This window comes from Macaca thibetana, chromosome 6, assembly GCF_024542745.1.
Source record: "Macaca thibetana thibetana isolate TM-01 chromosome 6, ASM2454274v1, whole genome shotgun sequence".
Taxonomy (NCBI): domain Eukaryota; kingdom Metazoa; phylum Chordata; class Mammalia; order Primates; family Cercopithecidae; genus Macaca; species Macaca thibetana.
The window spans coordinates 120,994,233-121,008,205 of record NC_065583.1 but is presented as its reverse complement, the minus strand read 5'-3'; positions in this window follow the sequence as shown (position 1 = coordinate 121,008,205).

Sequence of the window (13,973 nt, the reverse complement as noted above, 5' to 3'; positions counted from 1 at the left end):
AACAATCCAAGAAAAAAAAAAAATCTAAAAACAGCAACAGTTTTTTGGATGTCCTTCAGTGAAATGACCAAGAAAGAATATCCCCATGAAGCTTTCCAGTCAACAAACCTTGTACACACACAGGATTTTCACTTGGCTTTCTAATGTCTAACTCTTCAATACAAACTGACGGCCAAGGATTATCAGATGATGTGAGGAAAACCTCTTGCATAAAAGACCAAAAAACAGAAAAGAAACTAAGATAAAACAAGAACTATGAGGTGAGCAACAGAAAGTCTAAAGCAAATTCTAATAAATACCAGTAGATAATACATCCATGAAATGGATGGTAATGAGTCATGTAAGAATTTGACTGGTAAACAATGTAACTATATTACTCCTACAAATTTATTTAATTTTAAAAAAGAATTAGTAAATAAAACAGCCATATGAAATAACTCTTACACGAAAGAAAATTGGAGTTCAGATTAAAGAATATGCCCAGAGTGACACATTTGAAGTTGGGTGTGTCTCATTGCAGGTCTAGACATTTTCAGATTTCTCCTGGAGTCCAAGGGTCATGTCCGTGGACCCTGGATGTTTCAAGTAATATCTTGGATTGCTCTTGGGTAAAAGCTCTCTACAGTCTTCACCGTTAGGTTGCTGCCACTCTTCATTACTACTACAAATCTTCCTCAAGACAAGTTTCAGGCGGGGGTTATACATTGAAGAACTTCAACTCTTTCTTAAGTTCTTAAGTGAGAGAGCAATCTCATCAGCATATTTTTTGAAAGCCGCTGCTCAGATCAAAGGCAGGCCTGGGAATGATTCAGGAAGAAACACTTGGCTCTTGTACCATGAGACGTGAACCTGGAATTTCTCTTGAGGTCTTCCTTGATGGACGGAACGCTTTTATTCTTCTTATTCAAGAAAACAAGTTCACATAGGTCATGGTACTACTAACCTTAGCATACCAAGAAGGAAGGATGGAATTATAGAATGCTCTTGGGTACCTTTTTCTTCTCCTTCATCCTGAATAACCCTAGGGCTATGTGGGGAGAGAGGAGACTACATTCTCAACAGTGAGACTGAGTTCCTGGCAAGGTGAGTTTGTGTTTGGAACCTAGCTGCTTGTTAGCATATGTGTAAATTATAGACAAATGGAAAATCTTCACAGGAGTAAAAACTTGTTCTCCTCTTCCTCTTACTCATTGTAAGTTCTAGGGCTGACAAACACTGTGGTATACTGCAATAAGCCATGTTCCAATTCCTATAAGAAAATGAATTATTGTTGGAATTATTTCATGAATCCTGAACACATTTGATGCTCATTAACTTCAAGAAAAGGGACGAGACTGGCTGCTACAAGAAGGCATCTGCAAAGCATTTGAGAATTCTAGGGGTGCAAAGAATGAATTGCTAGGATTTTCTGTGTCCCCTCCTATTCAACTGGCCTCAAACATGGGAATAAAAGTGTTATAAGTACATGTACATGCACATGTATGTATGTGTGTGCATATCAGAGGCTTGGTCAAAACTCAGCCAACGTAGGCTAGAAACTCTGCTTTGCCACTCATGGAAGCCACAGATTTGCTGTTTCAACTTCTCTGCACTCATATTCTAACTTGTAAAATAAAAATAGATCACCTAAGAGAGAAGGCTGGAATTCAACACAGAAGTGACACCTAGCACGAAAAACAAGAGGAAAGTGAAGCAACCTGCTCGGCAGGGATTAGCAGGGAGTCCGGAGAGGCTCCCCAATGTGAGGAAAGAGTAGGTGAGTAGTCCCAGTGGCCTACCTTCCTACCATGGACTCCTGTAATCCTAGCCAATGGAGAGCCCCTCAACTCACACAAGCCCTGAGACTGACATAGGGCATTGGCTGGAGACCCCATGATGGCATTGCTTCAAATGGGGAGCTCAAACTGGGTCACACCACCCACCCTCTTACCCCACTATAAGGCGCTGCATACTGCATCCTACCATGGGGCCCCACAGACTTTGCAACTCCAGATTCCTCCCCCTAACGCAGACCCTGCTGCTGCTGGCTGCTGCCTCCACATCCAATGTGGGAGCCACTGGAAGTTACCCACCATCCCCATCAGCAGGGTACCATGCATTTAGAAGCATGCTGAGAACAGGCTACCCCATCAGCAACGACCACCTGGGGCCAAAGTGTGTACTGCCAGTGGCCCTCCTAAGGCTGCTGCCAATGAAAGCAACCCCAGCAACAGGGCCAGGGTGTAGCTGCTGGTCCTGCCATCCAAGCATTCCAGTGGGAGCCTTGAAATCACCATGCCCCTGCCTACCATAGCTAGTGCCTATACATAACATCTGGGGGCCTGAGGCTCACCTCTGTCTCCTCCCTAGTGCCCATGCAGGGACCTGGGGATTGCTCAGCCCCATCTATTGCTGTTGGCCCCTGAGCACTCATCCTGAAGGCCTGGAGATGGGCTCACCCAACCTACCACTACCACCACAGCCGGCATACACTCCCCCACCCCCACCCATACACATGAACCACCTGTGGGCCTGGGAAATGGCTACAGCCACCTCGAAAATCAGTGGGGACCACTTGGGTAACAGGATTGTCCTGCCACTGCTACTGTCATCACCCACACCATGCCTGATGCCCAGGGCCCATGGACCTGCCCACCCACCTGGCCCACAGCTGCCATTGCCAGCACCTCAGCAAGCTGACTGGAAGCCTCCAGATTGACCCACCTGGACACACTAACACTGATGTCAGCGTATACCACATTTACCACCAACTGAATTTCTATAAAGGTGCCAAGTACATACACTGGGAAAAGGACACTCTCTTCACTAAATGGAATGGAAAAAAGTGGATATCCATATGCAGAAGAATGAAACTGGACCCCTGTCTCTCACCCTGTAAAAAAATCAACTCAAATCGGTTAAAGACTTAAACATAAGACTCAAAACTATGAACTACTACAAGAAAACATAGGGAAAACACTTCGGGACATCAGTCTGACCGAACATTTTATAGCTAAGACCTCTAGATCACAGGCAACAAAAAGAAAAATAGACAAATGGGACTATATTAAACTAAAAATTCTTCTACACAAGAAACCAAAAGAGTGAAGAGACAGCTTGTTGAATGGGGGGAAATATTTACAAGCTATTTATCCAACAAGGGACTAGTATCTGGAATATACAAGGAGCTCAAACAACTCAACAGTAAGAGACCACAAATAATCCCACTAAAAAGTGGGCAAAGTGCCAGGCGCAGTGGCTTACACCTGTAATCCCAGCACTGTGGGAGGCTGAGGTAGGTGGATCACTTGAAGCCAGAAGTTCGAGACCAGCCTGGCCAACATGGTAAAACCCCGTCTCTACTAAAATACAAAAATTAGCTGGGCATGGTGGTGGGCACCTGTAATCCCAGCTACTGGGGAGGGGAGGCAGGAGAATTGCTTGAGTCCAGGAGGCAGAAGTTGCAATGAGCCAAGATTTCACCACTCCATTCCAGTCTGAGCAACAGAATGAGACTCTGCCTAAGAAGAAAAGTGGGCAAAGGACATGAATAGATATTTCTCAAAAAAAGACAAGCAGGCATATAAAAAAATGCTTAACATCACTAATCATCAGGGAACTGCAAATTAAAATCACAATGAGATAGCATCATACTCCAGTTAAAATGACTATTACTAAAAAGACAAAAAGTCGGGTGCCTGTAGTCCCAGCTACCCATGAGGCTGAGGCAGGAGTATTGCTTAAGGCTAGGAGTTCAAGGCTGCAGTGCATCATGATTGCACCTGTGAATCGCCACTATTCTTCAGCCTGGGAAACAGGCAACAGAACAAGATCCTGTCAAAGAAGGAGAAGACAATGAAGATGAAGATGACGATGACGAAGACAAAATATAGATACTGGTGAGGATGCAGAAAAAAGGGAATTCTTGTTTGTGGGAGTTGGTGGGAATGTAAACTGGTACAGCAATTTGGAAAACAGTGTGGAGATTTCTCAAAGAACTAAAAACAGCTACCATACAGTCCAGTAATCTCACTAGTATTTATCCAAAGGAAAGGAAATTAATGTATCAAAGGAATACCTGCAGCCCATGTTTATTGCAACACCATTCACAATGGCAAAGATAAGGAATCAACGTAAGTATCCATCATGGATGAATGGATAAAGATTACATATATATATATATACACACACACACACAATGGAATATTATTCGGCCATAAACAAGACTAACATGATGGCGTTTACAGCAACTTGGATGGAACTGAAGGGTCATTATGTTAAGTGACATAAGCCAGTCACAGAAAGAAGAATATCACATGTTCTCATATGTAAGAGCTAAAAAAGTGGATCTTATGGAAGTAGAGAATAGAATGATAGACACCAGAGGATTGGAAGGGTGTGTAGGTGATGGTGGGGTGAATGAAGTAGAGGTTGGTTAATGGGTACAAACACACAGAAGGAAAAAATTCTAATATGCAATAGCAGAGTAGGGTGATGATAGTATTATATGTTTCAAACTTACTATAAAGAGAACTTAAAATGTTCTCAACATACAGAAATAATCAGTAATGGAGGTGATGAATAGCCCAAATAGCCTGACTTGATCATTACATGTTATATGCATGTAACAAAATATTACATGTATCCCATAAATATGTACAAATATGTCTCCAAAAAATCAAATTTTTGTACTGAGTAATACAGGAATGATTAATACATTTTGAGAGGTCATCTGGGCAAGGTATTAATACCTCAGCCTAGGAATTTTGAAAAATGTATTCTAAATACATGAAAGAATGGAGAAATCTGGAATAACTTCTATTCATAGTGTCATACCAGAAAACATTTTTTCAATGTCTTTTAAAGTGGCCTAAAAAAAAAAAAAAAAAAAAAAAAAGCCAAATGCAATTGCTGGTGATGGACGTGAAGAGAGAGAATTAAAAAAGTAAGATAATTCTTAGCAAGTAAATTGAAGTTTTAAATAAATAGCTATTTGAGTTTTTATTATACTTAAGTTCTGAGATACATGTGCAGAACGTGCAGGTTTGTTACATAGGTATGCACGTGCCGTGGTGGTTTGCTACACACATCAACGCATCATCTACATTAGGTATTTCTCCTAATGCTATCCCTCCCATAGCCCCCCACCCTCAACAGGCCCCGGTGTGTGATGTTCCCCTCTCTGTGTCCATGTGTTTTCATTGTTCAACTCCCACATATGAGTGAGAATATGCAGTGTTTGGTTTGCTGTTCTTGTGTTAGTTTGCTGAGAATGATGGCTTTCAGCTTCATCTATGTCCCTGCAAAGGACAGGAACTCATCCTTTTTAATGACTGCGTAGTATTCCATGGTATATACGTGCCACATTTTCTTTATCCAGTCTATCCTTGGTGGGCGTTTGGGTTGGTTCCAAGTCTTTGCTATTGTGAACAGTGCTGCAATAAACATATGTGTGCATGTGTCTTTATAGTAGAATGATTTATAATCCTTTGGGTATATACCCAGTAATGGGATTGCTGGGTCAAATGGTATTTCTTCTTCTAGATCCTTGAGGGATTGCCACACTGTCTTCAACAATGGTTGAACTAATTTACACTCCCACCAATAATGTAAAAGTGCTCCTATTTCTCCACATCCTCTCCAGCATCTGTTGTTTCCTTACTTTTTAATGATCATTATTCTAACTGGCATGAGATGGCATTGTGGTTTTGATTTGCATTTCGCTAATGACCAGTGATGAAGAGCTTTTTTTATATGTTTGTTGGTTGCATAAATGTCTTATTTGAGAAGTGTCTGTTCATATCCTTCACCAACTTTTCGATGTTTTTTTTTTTTTTTTTTTTTTTTTTTTTTTTTTTTTTTTTACCTTGTAACTTTGTTTAATTTTTTGTAGATTCTGGATATTAGCCCTTTGTCACACGGATAGATTGCAAAAGTTTTCTCCCATTTTGTAGGCTGCCTGTTCACTCTGATGATAGTTTCTTTTGCAGTGGAGAAGCTCTTTAGTTTAATTAGATCCCATTTGTCAATTTTGGCTTTTGTTGCCATTGCTTTTGGTGTTTTAGTCATGAAGTCTTTGCCCAGGCCTATTTCCTGAATGGTATTGCCTAGGTTTTCTTCTAGAGTTTTTATGGTTTTAGGTCTTATGTTTAAGTCTTTAATCCATCGAGTTAATTTTTATGTAAGGTGTAAGGAAGGGGTCCACTTTCAGTTTTCTGCGTATGACTAACCAGTTTTCCTAACACCATTTATTAAATAGGGAATCCTTTCCCCATTGCTTGTTTTTATCAGGTTTGTCAAAGATCGGATGGTTGTAGATGTGTGGTGTGATTTCTGAGGCCTCTGTTCTGTTTCATTGGTCTATATCTCTGTTTTGGTACCAATACCATGCTATTTTTGTTACTGTAGCCTTGTAGTATAGTTTGAAGTCAGGTAATGTGATGCCTCCAGCTTTGTTCTTTTTGCTTAGGATTTTCTTGGCTATACAAACTCTTTTTTGGTTCCACATGAAGTTTCAAGTAGTTCTTTCTAATTCTATGAAGAAAGTCAGTGGTAGCTTGATGGGGATAGCATTGAATCTATAAATTACTTTGGGCAATAATATGGCCATTTTCATGATATTGATTTTTCCTATCAATGAGCATGAAATGTTTTTCCATTTGTTTGTGTCCTCTCTTATTTCCTTGAGCAGTGGTTTGTAGTTCTCTTTGAAGAGGTCCTTCACATCCCTTGTAAGTTGTATTCCTAGGTATTTTATTCTCTTTGTAGCAATTATGAATGAGAGTTCACAAATGATTTGGCTCTCTGTTTGTCTGTCATTTGTGTATAGGGATGCTTGTGATTTTTGCACATTGATTTTGTGTCCTGAGACTTTGCTGAAGTTGCTTATCAGCTTAAGGAGATTTGCGGCTGAGATGATGGAGTTTTCTAAATATACAATCATGTCATCTGCAGAGATAATTTGACTTCCTCTCTTCCCATTTGAATACACTTTATTTCTTTCTCTTGCTTGGTTGCCCTGGCCAGAACTTCCAATACTGTGTTGAATAGGAATGGTGAGAGAGGGTATCCTTGTCTTGTTCTGGTTTTCAAAGGGAAAGTTTCCAGCTTTTGCCGATTCAGTATGACATTGGCTGTGGGTTTGTCATAAATAGCTCTTATTATTTTGAGATTCGTTCCATCAATACCTAGTTTATTGAGATTTTTTAGCATGAAGGGGTGTTGAATTTTATTGAAGGCTTTTTCTGCATCTATTGAGATAATCATGTGGTTTTTGTCGTTGGTTCTGTTTGTGTGATGGATTATGTTCATTGATTTCCATATGTTGAACCAGGCTTGCATCCCAGGGATGAAGCCTACTTGATCATGGTGGTTAAACTTTTTGATGTGCTGCTGGATTCGGTTTGCCAGTATTTTATTGAGGATTTTCGCATCAATGTTCACCAGGGATATTGGCCTGAAATTTTCTTTTTCTTTTTTCTTTTTTTTTTGTTGTTGTGTCTCTGCCAGGTTTTGGTATCAGGATGATGCTGGCCTCATAAAATGAGTTAGGTAGGAGTCCCTCTTTTTCTATTGATTGGAATAGTTTCAGAAGGAATGGTACCAGCTCCTCTTTGTACCTCAGGTAGAATTCGGCTGTGAATCCATTTGGTCCTGGTCTTTTCTGGTTGGTAGGCTATTACTTACTGTCTCAATTTCAGAACTTGTTATTGGTCTCTTCAGGGATTCGACTTCTTCCTGATTTAGATTTGGGAGGGTGTGTGTGTCCAGGAATTTATCCATTTCTTCTAGATTTTCTAATTTATTTGCATAGAGGTGTTTATAGTATTCTTTGATGGTAGTTTATATTTCTGTGGGATCAGTGGTGGTATCCCCTTTATCATTTTTTATTGTATCTATTTGATTCTTCTCTTTTTTCTTCATTAGTCTGGCTAGTAGTCTATTTTGTTGATCTTTTCAAAGAGGCAGCTCCTGGATTCATTGACTTTTTTTGAAGGATTTTTCGTGTCTCTATTTACTTCGGTTCTGCTCTGATCTCAGTTATTTCTCGTCTTCTGCTAGCTTTTGAATTTGTTTGCTCTTGCTTTTCTAGTTCTTTTAATTGTGATGTTAGGGTGTCGATTTTAGATCTTTCCTGCTTTCTCCTGTGGCCATTTAGTGCTATAAATTTCCCTTTAAACACTATTTTGGGTGTGTCCCCAAGATTCTGGTATGTTGTGCCTTTGTTCTCATTGGTTTCAAAGAACCTATTTATTTTCTGCCTTAATTTCATTATTTACCCAGTAGTCACTCAAGAGCAGGTTGTTCAATTTCCACGTAGTTGTGCGGTTTTGAGTAAGTTTCTTAATCATGAGTTCTAATTTGATGCACTGTGGTTTGAGATACTGTTTGTTATTATTTCCATTCTTTTGCATTTGCTGAGGAATATTTTACTTCCAATTCTGTTGGTCAATTTTAGAATAAGTGTGATGTGGTGCTGAGAAGGATGTATATTCTATCATTTTGGGGTGGAGAGTTCTGTAGATATCTATTAGGTCTGCTTGGTCCAGAACGGAGTTCAAGTCCTGAATATCCTTATTAATTTTCTGTCTCGTTGATCTATCTAATATTGACAGTGGGTGTTAAAGTCTCCCACTATTATCGTATAGGAGTCTAAGTCTCTTTGTGGATCTCTAAGAACTTGCCTTATGAATCTGGGTGCTCCTGTATTGGGTGCATATATATTTAGGATAGTTAGCATAGTTAGCTCTTCTTGTTGCATTGATCCCTTTATCATTATGTAATGCCCTTCTTTGTCTTTTTTGGTCTTTGTTGGTTTAAAGTCTGTTTTATCAGAGATTAGGATTGTAACCCCTGCTTCTTTTTGCTTTCCATTTGCTTGGTAAATATTCCTTCAATCCTTTATTTTAAGCCTATGTGTGTCTTTGCACATGAGATGGGTCTCCTGAATACAGCACACTGATGGTTCTTGACTCTATCTAATTTGCCAGTCTTTGTCTTTTAATTGGGGCATTTAGTCCATTTACATGTAAAGTTAATATTTTTATGTGTGAATTTCATTCTGTCATTATGATGCTAGCTGGTTGTTTTGCCCGTTGATGCAGTTTCTTCATAGTGTCGATGGTCTTTACAATTTGGTTATGTTTTTGCAGTGGCTGGTACTGGTTTTCCTTTCCATGTTTAGTGCTTCTTTTAGGAGCTCTTGGAAGGCAGGCCTGGTCGTGACAGAATCTCTCAGCATTTGCTTGTCTGTAAAGAATTTTATTTCTTCTTCACTTATGAAGTTTAGTTTGACTGGATATGAAATGCTGGGTTGAAAATTCTTTTCTTTAAGAATGTTGAATATTGGCCCCCACTCTCTTCTGGCTTGTAGGGTTTCTACAGAGAGATCCACTGTTAGTCTGATGGGCTTCCCTTTGTGGGTAACCCAACCTTTCTCTCTGGCTGCCCTTAACATTTTTTCGGTCATTTCAACCTTGATGAATCTGACGATTATGTGTTTTAGGGTTGCTCTTCTCAAGGAGTATCTTTGTGGTGTTCTCCGAATTTCCTGAATTTGAATGTTGGCCTGTCTTGCTAGGTTGTGAAAGTTCTCTTGGAGAATATCTTGAAGAGTGTTTTCCAACTTTTGATTCCATTCTCCCCATCACTTTTAGGTATACCAATCAAATGTAGGTTTGTTCTTTTCACATAGTCTCATATTTCTTGGAGGCTTTGTTTGTTTTTTTTTCCTTCTTTTTTCTCTAATCTTATCTTCATGCTTTATTTCATTAAGTTGATCTTCAATCTCTGATATCCTTTCTTCTGTTTGATCGATTCGGCTATTGATAGTTGTGTGTATGCTTTACAAAGTTCTCTTGCTGTGTTTTTCAGCTCCATCAGGTCATTTATGTTCTCTTTTAAACTGGTTATTCTAGTTAGCAATTCATCTAACCTTTTTTCAATGTTCTTGGCTTCCTTGCATTGGGTTAGAACATGCCCCTTTAGCTCAGAGGAGTCTCTTACCCACCTTCTGAAGCCTACTTCTGTCAATTCGTGAAACTCATTCTCCATCCAGTTTTTTTCCTTTGCTGGCGAGGAGTTGTGTTCCTTTGGAGGAGAAAAGGCATTCAGTTTTTGGAATTTTCAGCCTTTGTGCATTGGTTTTTTTCTCATCTTCATGGATTTATCTACCTTGGGTCTTTGAGGTTGGTTAGCTTTGGATGGAGTTTATGTGTGGACGTCCTTTTGGTTGATGTTGATGCTATTCCTTTCTGTTTGTTAGTTTTGTTTGTAACAGTCAGGCCCCTCTTCTGCAGGTCTGCTGGAGTTTGCTGGAGGCCCAGTCCAGACTCTGTTTGCCTGTATCACTAGCGGAGGCTGCAGAACAGCAAAAATTGCTGCCTGCTCCTTCCTCTGGAAGCTTCATCCCTGAAGGACACCCTCCAGATGCCAACCGGAGCTCTGCTGTATGAGGTGTCTGTCAACCCTTGCTGGGAGGTGTCTCCCAGTCAGGCTACACGGGGGCCAGGGACCCACTTGAGGAGGCAGTCTGAACCTTAGCAGAGCTCGAATGCTGTGCTGGGAGATCTGCTCCTCTCTTCAGAGCCAGCAGGCAGGGATGTTTGAGTCTGCTGAAGCTGCACCCACAGCCTCCCCTTCCCCCAGGAAGCTGCACCCACAGCCGCCCCTTCCTCCCTCTGTCCCAGAGAGATGGGGGTTTTTATCTATAAGTCCCTGACTGGGGCTGCTGCCTTTTTTTTCAGAGATACCCTGCCCAGAGAGGAGAAATCTAAAGAGGCAGTCTGGCTACATTGCCTCTGCTGAGCTGCAGAGGGCTTCACTCAGTTGGAACTTCCCCATGGCTTTGTTTACACTATGAGGGGAAAACCGTGTACTCAAGCATCAGTAATGGCAGATGCCCCTTCCTCCACCAAGCTTGGGCGTCGCAAGTCGACTTCAGACTGCTGTGCTGGCAGCGAGAATTTCAAGCCAGTGGATCTTAGCTTGCTGGGCTCTGTGGGGTTGGGATCCGCTGAGCTAGACCACTCAGTTCCCTGGCTTCAGCGCCCTTTCCAGCGGAGGGAACAGTTCTGTCTTGCTGGCATTCCAGGTGCCACTGGGGTATGAAAAATGCTCTTGCAGCTAGCTCGGTGTCTGCTCAAATGGCCGCCCACTTTTGTGCTTGAAACCCAGGGCCCTGGTGGCATAGACACCCAAGGGAACCTCCTGGTCTGTGGGTTGCAAAGATCATGGAAAAAGCGTAGTCTGGGTCGAAGTGCACTGTTCCTCAAGGCACAGTCCCTCATGGCTTCCCTTGGCTAGGGGAGGGAGTTCCTCAACCCCTTGCACTTCCCGGGTGAGGCAATGCCCCACTCTCCTTTGGTTTGCCCTCTGTGCACTGCACCCACTGTCTAACCAGTCCCAATGAGATGAGCTGGGTACCTCAGTTGGAAATGCAGATATCACCCACCTTTTGCATTGATCTCGCTGGGAGCCACAGACTGGAGCTGTTCCTATTTGGCCACCTTGCCAGTCACCTTTTTTTTTTTTTTTTTGAAACAGAGTCTCATTGTCACCCAGGCTGGAGTGTAGGGGCACAAGCACAATCTCAGATTACTGCAGCCTCCACCTCCTGGGTTCAAGTGATTCTCCTGCCTCAGTCTCCTGAGTAGCTGGTATTACAGGCATGTGCCACCACACCTGGGTAATTTTTGTGTTTTTAGTAGAGACAGGGTTTCTCCATGTTGGCCAGGCTGGTCTTGAACTCCTGACCTCAGATGATCCACCTGCCTCAGTCTCCCAAAGTGCTGACATTACAGGCATGAGCCACCACACCCAGCCGAGCTGTTTGTATTTAATAGTGGTGTACATCTTTGATATGAACAAGTTCATTGTATATTATTTAAGGAAACAAAACTGTTCCAGTGAGGTGACTACAGTTGGTGCAAAAATTTTGAAAAAAAAAGTTTGGAAAGTATTTTGTCTTACATGTTAGGCACTGAAATTACAGTTATTAAATGAGAGGGAAATTTGAGATTTTTTAAAAAAGAAAATAAAGGAAATCCCCTAAGTAATGCCTTGGAAACTGATAGCTGACATAGAAAAAAAAAAAAAACTGAAGCAACAATCAAGTTAAATATTCTCTTCCCCAAGGGACACAGGGCACTTTAGAGACATACTGGCTATGTTCCCATATCAGCTTTGACATTTTTATTGGGCGACCTTATTCTTCCCAGCCTCTTTTGACCTCTCTGTCAAATGAAGGGAATATTGGATTGGTGTAGAGTTGAAACGAGACAGCAGAAGGTGTGATGCAATCTTAGTGATCATTCTTTTTCCCCTGGATTCCTTCCTCTTCCATTCCCCATTTCTTTTTTTCCCTTTTTAAAAAAAATTTATTGATTATTTATTTGAGACAGAGTCTTGCTGTGTAGTCCAGACTGGAGCCCGGAAGCATGTTCACAGCTCACTGTAGCCTCAACCTCCTGGGCTCAAGTGATTCTCCCACCTCATCCTTCCGAGTAGCCGGGACTACAGGTGCATGCCATCATGCTTGGCTAATTTTTGTATTGTTTTGTAGATATGGGGTCTTGCCATGTTGCCCAGGCTGGTCTCAAATGCCTGGGCTCAAACAATTCACCCACCTCGGCCTCCCAAAGTGCTGCTATTACAGGTGTGAGCCACTGTACCTGGCCCCTCCCCCATTCCTTTCCAACCAAACTGAAACCTCCTCAAAAGGAAGAATCAAGACCTACTCTTTTGAGGTACTTGGCACAGTGGTCAGTAGAACAGCCGGTTATGGCTTGGTTGATTTTGAATTTGTCATTCTCTCTGCATGCCTCAGGTCCCTACCCTACTCCCAGGTGAATTATCTGAATAATTTTTTTCCTAAACTTCTCACCTTGCCTATTAAAAGAACAAAAACAATCGACAGCAGAACTGCCAGGAAAGAAATCCATGATATTCTTTTCTTTGAACAAGAGGGCAATTGTGATTGGTGTAGCAATTTGCGTAGTGTGACACGGAGGGGTGGAATAGGTGGTGGAAACTGTGAAGGTGAGTGCCTCCTGGTAATGGCTGTTTTCTTGCCTTTTACACACACGTAGGTTCCAGATGATTAAGGGTGATGGTAAACTCCACCTCTACTCATGTGTCTCTTTCTGTCTGTGAGTAGGAAAGGAATGACTAGGCAGTGAGTAGAATTGCAAAATTCATTCTCTTTTTCTTTTACCCACATCCTTTTAGGATGTTTGCTGGGAATAAGGGAGTATAAAAACAAGGCAAAACGCTGTGCCCACAAAATAGAGCAAAGCTAACTGTCCCCCAAAGCAAGCAAGTTTCCCACGGAGTGGCCAGTAGATGAGCCTCCCATATCCTAGGGTTTCTGGGGTACATCTGATTATTTTCCTTCTTTTCCAGTTAGACACTGTACGTCACTGCAGTTCACCTGAGAACTTTTCTCATGATTCAGCAGAGGATCAAAACAACAAAAAGGAATATATTAGTCTGAAAATTCTGCAGTAGTTAATTGTACAAAAATGAGTGGCTTACATATCTATTCAGCACTAGGCTATGCACAATTCAAGACACAAAGAAGTCTAAGATACGTATCTAACCCCCAAGAACTTTATAGTCCAGATTTTAGTTTCCAGACAAGCCTTACATGAAGTATTCCTAAGTGTAGATATTACCTTTGTTTACTAACATATATAAGATGGCACATAATATCTTCAATCTACTTTGAGAAAAAAAGTTGTCAAAAGCTCAGAAATCACTTTGTCTCTGTTTTCTCCTCTCTTGGCAGTCTGAAGTACCAGTGTTGAGTGATTTACTTACCCACTGCTCCATCATACCACTCTAAAACAATCAATGGCTCCCTATTATGTTACTCATTAGGTCTCCCTTTTGAATCAATTTTTATTTCTCTATAGAAACCATTTTGAATCATGGATGGCAGGTAAATTGTCAGGAGTGGGGGTTGGTGAGAGACTTAGGTTCCTCTAGTTGTCTCT